Here is a 5,986-nt window from a genome sequence, read left to right on the forward strand (position 1 = left end):
CTCGAATATTTTACAAGTCATTATTAGGCACAGTATTATTCTTTTTTCACCTTAACCATCATCTCTAATCGTTCTTGACTTCATATAGATCTTAGATATTCTTCTAACATTTCAACTTCCTTAAGGCCCCAAAATTTGGCTAACTCCCAAAATGTTCAGAAATTTCGGCAGAGTGTTCTCTGCAATTGGCCTAACCACCTGCCAGAGAATCACCAAAACCAGTCCTAACAACATATTCATGAACCAATGACGCAACATAACATTAAAAAAAATTCCAAACGTGGCCTCACGAGCAGTATACTACCAAAAAGGAACACCTTTAACATCAGCTATACAGTTGATATATAATTCATAGAAGGTAACTCTTAGCATTTTCGTAGAACACAACTTTATAAATACATGACTATTCAAACAAATGAGGGTACTTCTTCTTCATTTCCTCCTCGGCTTCCCAAGTGACCTCTTCAACCTGTTGGTTTCGCCATAACACTTTCAGGGAGATAATTTCTTTATTTCTCAACTTTCGAACCTGTTGGTCTAAAATGGCCACCGGCTCCACATCATAAGTCAAATTACCGTCCAGCTGCACTGTACTGAAATCCAAAATATGAGACGAATTCCCGACATACTTTCGGAGCATGGACACATGGAACGCTAGATGAACATCTGATAGACTAGGTGGCAATGCAAGTTCATAAGTCACCTCTCCAATATTCTTAAGTATTTCAAAAGAGCCAATATACCGAGGGCTCAACTTTCCCTTCTTCCCGAACCTCAACACACCCTTCATGGGTGAAATCTTGAGCAGAACCTTCTCCCCCAACCATGAAAGAAACATCACACACCTTCCGGTCGGCATAACTCTTCTGTCTAGACTACGTCGTGCGAAGCCGCTCCTGAATCAATTTAACATTCTCCAAAGCATCCTGAACCAAATCAGTACCCAATAGTCTAGTCTCACCCGGCTCAAACCAACCCATCGGAGACCGATATCGTCTCCCATATAAAGCCACATACAGAGCCATCTGAATGCTCGATTATTAGTTGTTATTGTAAGAAAACTCTGTCAGTGGCAGAAATTGATCCCAAGAACCCCCGAAATCTATAACACAAGCACATAGCATATCTTCCAATATCTGAATAGTGCGCTCGGACTGTCCGTCCGTCTGAGGGTGAAATGTTGTACTCAGTTGAACCTATGTACCTAATTCTCGCTGTACTGCCCTCCAAAACTGTGCTGTAAACTGCGTGCTAAGAGTTGTTCCCAAACCTTCAAATCACTATTCCACCTTACCACGCACATACATGGGGGTGATCCCACGTCATCATATTCTATATAGGCCTGACAACATAACATAACTGAAAATCATTAATTTAACCTTAGCCCAAAAATCTTGGACCTCATTTCTAACATCCAGAATTTTTTTTCAAGACCCGAATCTTACATCCACACACTGTATAAGTCCGAACAAACTCTATCAAGCCATAGCCATAACTCACGATGTGATCACATGATATATCACACAACTCGCATACTCGCAATACCATTTCCGATATCGGTAACTACTCCAAACCAACCAAGTACTATATTAAACCCCACATCCCACAAAACCTCGTTCCAAAACTTTCCTACACTGCTGATAATAAAAGAAACACGCGGAATCTCATAACCCTTATTAGATCAATAAGTCATGGAGCTTTCTTGCCACAATCATAACCATAATCACTTTCTAAGCCGACTTTCAATGTTATCCTCCCAAATATACCATAATCAAACCTAATAGTACCCATTCTAGGTCCAATGACCATATATTATTAAACATAACTATCCCACAAACATGCCACACCAATCTAATCCAATTTGCAAACTGCGCAATCCGTGTACCTAAAAATGGAAAAATGTTTCAAAGAAGAGAACTGTTTCGCAAGTTCAACAAGCACTTCTACAACCGACATGCAATGAGCTCACCATACATGGCAAAACCAAGACACACGAATATAATAACGGTAACCAGCTCTCCTAGAGCTCACATTAAGATCAACTCGCACGGACAACTCACGTGCTATCGTATCAATATATGGATTCGCACGGACAACTCACGTGTCAATAACATAATCCGCCTGGCATGGTCGCAGGCCTCCAGTCCAAGCATATCATACAGGAGCAACCAAATAAGTACACATGTCTATGATAAATGAAATAAAATTCACATGCTTCTGGACTGGTATAAATAACACGCCATAGAGTAGGCATGTGCAAAGTGCGCTATTACAACTCAAATCGGCAAGTGAACGCATAAATAGTAACTACCTAGTTTATTCAAGGAATTAGCTTCTTTGTAACCTCAAGTATAGCCCATATGGTTCTCAACAAAGGTACGTATACGAGAAACGTCATAACTTTATGCTTAACCGTCAACTCTAGGCATATCATAGTCTAAACATTTTCCCGAGTCTGAATACTTGCCCTGATGCCGCACATGGGCTCAAACCTCACATATATATATATATATATACACACTCATAGCGCGTAGTCATCACAATGACAACTAGTGCCTCCACTGAGTTAAAATAAAATACTCACCTCAAACAGGCCGCAACCCTAAAACAATATGCTTCTAAGAACCCGCAGTCTCCACATTCATAGAACACAGGAATCGCCATGACTGGTCCCAACTCCAGCACTCAAATGACTAACACATCTTTCACACACGATCATCCCATGAGGAATACTTCCACATTTCCTCTCATCCATGAGGAATTCACAATGCACAACATGTATCCCACACTGGTAGAAATATCTAGTTAAAACCATGGTAGAAACCATCAAGAATACTTTCAAATCCATTTGCACATAACCAAGCTATCAAAACTGAATTCCTCTAACTCGACCAATCCACGCAGGTCACCAAACCTAATAATATTGCCACCGAAACATCTGTAAAGTCTCACCACATTATAATTATCCCAAAAGAACCGAACATACCATTACCATACTGGTCTAGCCTACTACCCAGTTGTCCTATTTTTCTTCGAGTTTCTTCTGAATTACCCTCAAGTTGACACTTCTCCTTGTCAGAACACTACGATCCTTACCCACAGCTCACTATATTCTTCTTAAGCACCTCCATAAATACCACAACCGAGACACCCACTCTTAAGGACCTTATGTGAATTTAAAATTGTTCCTCTTTCCTTTCTTATACTGAATGTAGAATCCATAGTCAAACAGAATTATCGCACGTCCCGATACTATCCAGTGTAAGTAACTGATTCTAGTGATATACAAATTCAAAATTTTTTCAATTGCCACATATACATTTTGAATCAATTAGAACCCTCTCGAGATTCATCCACTCTGTTCAAATCTAATTTGCTCCGTCCAAACGGGCCGAAAGACACGTGTTCCTTTAGCACACTCAACATTCAAAGAAGTAACCTTGCCTTAATACGACCAATCAAATTCATAATTCGTGCGCACTACATCCTTCAAAATAACAACTTAATCATTCCATAATTTTCATATACTCATAAAGTACAATATAATTTGTATCCAGGAATTTCTTTACTCGAGTCATCCTCGATCTCAATCTCTGCAAGTCATAAACGATTCACATGTATGCCTCCAACCAAAACCAGTACAACACATAACCATGAAATCAAATCGTCAATAGCTGGCTCCCCCACTTGGCTCAAAGCCATAGAACAAAACATTCCATAACTCATAATATCATACTTTATTACTGCCACAATACCACAGTCAGTTCAACAAAAATTCTTCTCAAGCTTACGCAACACTCACCATAAAATACCTCAATCATCCGCTAAGTTCGCATTTATTCTCGTGACAGTCAAGTCAACTTTCTCAACAGGATTCAAATTCAAATCTCAACACATACGCCAAGCTGCTATAAAAGAACCTCTCCACTCAACATTATAAGGAACATACCTACGTAGATTACTCCGCAGGAGATAACCCACCTGCATAGCCTCAAATTGACATATAACTATACCCTTTCGCAGCCACAATTGCCACGGAATCACTTAATATTTTTGAGTTTGAACTCATCAACAATACATGAATATCTACTTCGCTACACAAACAAACAGCATGACAGATCCCTCAACGCACTCACAACTCAAGACTGTACGTCACATCAAAACAGGAATCAAGTACCCAATAGCAAACTCTTGAGTCACAAGTAAAATTTATTTATCTCATTCAATCCATCTGAACACATCCCGCATTCACATCATACTTATCATATATTCATTCAACCGCTCATCGAACCACAAATTCCACTCATAAGAATACTACCAAACGCATAAGTCCAATTGTACTGGTTCTCACAATCAAAACTACCGAGCATAAACTGCGGTCTAACTCCGGCCTTAAGTCCTCCAGACTGGCCCATCAACAAAACACAGAATACTCATCTCGAAACTCACTCATGGAATCACAAGCCAACGATTCACAACTGATACTGAGCGCTCACATGCAAACACGAATGCGTGGAAAAAATTCAAAGAATTATGTTTCAAGCTGAATCAATTCTGCACGATAGAATACAAGAAAGTGAAATTTTCCTAAGGGTTCGGCAGCCTCTCGAAGATAAGTACAAACGTCTCTGTACCGATCCGCAAGACTCTACTAAACCTGCTCATGACTCGTGAGACCTATGTAACCTAGGCTTTGATACAACCTTGTCACGACCAAAAATCTCATATGTTGTGATGACGCCTATCTCAATACTAGGCAAGTCGATAATCTCAATAAACCACCATATCTGTTAAGTTTGAAAACATAATATTTAAATTCAGGGAAAGAAATCTCACAATTACATATATAAACACTCCCAAAATTCGGTGTCACTGAGTACATGAGCATTTATACATTACAAGTCTAGAAAATCCGGTCTATAATAATCTGAGACCGAATACAATAAACAAAAAGGTAGGGAGGGAGAGACAAGGTCTACGAAATATTGAACCAAGCCAAAATCACTCCTATGCACTGCTATAGGGAAGCAAATCAAGTGGCTGACTACCTAGCTAAATTAGCCACAACCACCTCTGGCAGTAACATATATCTTTCCTTTCAACAATTTCTTAGAGGTGCCAAAGGCCCTTTCATATCCTTGTGTTGTAATCGTTGGAGGTAAGGCTATCCCCCCTCCTATTTTTGAAGATAAATACAACACCCTCGTTGAACCCTGGGAAAATATAAAAAAAAAAAATCAAAAAGAGGGAAATATGTAAATTGCCCGTTAATTTCTTTTCATTTGTTAAACTTAAACAACCCACTTCAAATAATCTGTTAGATTTAGGGTTCTAGACCAAACATGTGAAATGATTATATCTATCCAAGGGATATATATTAAGGACCAAAATTAAACAACCCCAATATATTAAGGACTATTTTGATCATTTCTCCATTAGAAATTTCCTATTGGATGAGTTGAGTTAGAAAAAATAAATAAATTGTAAACGAAAAAGAAAAAAGTAAAAGGAAATTAAACTAGTATCCAACGAAAAACAGGAAACTATATTTTCAGTTTCACCTGTTCACAACTGTTAATTAGTTCAATTGTGAAAAACTTAGCATTGTATATAAAGATTAGGAAAAAACTAACTTGAGTCCCAAGCTTAACCTTCCGCAGAAATCAACACTTCTTTTCTCGGTTGGATTTAACCTGATCAGATATCTATAAATAGTCCATTACAACATTCAAGTCAATTAACTTCCTCCATTCATTTAGGGTTTTCTTTCATAGTTCTTTGTCTTCTTACTTGAGAGAACAAAACTGCTTGTCTTTGCGTATTGCGGCAATTACTATTGTCTCATTCTTGTGTTTCTCTATAAGCAAGAAAAAGAGACGACCATATATACCACGTCGACGGTACCAGCTGCACGCCGGCGTGTCATGGGTGTTCGGTTTCACCCAACTGAAGCAGAGTTGATCAACTTTCTGAAAAGGTTCCTAAA

Source organism: Nicotiana tomentosiformis, chromosome 3 (assembly GCF_000390325.3).
Source record: "Nicotiana tomentosiformis chromosome 3, ASM39032v3, whole genome shotgun sequence".
NCBI classification, from domain to species: domain Eukaryota; kingdom Viridiplantae; phylum Streptophyta; class Magnoliopsida; order Solanales; family Solanaceae; genus Nicotiana; species Nicotiana tomentosiformis.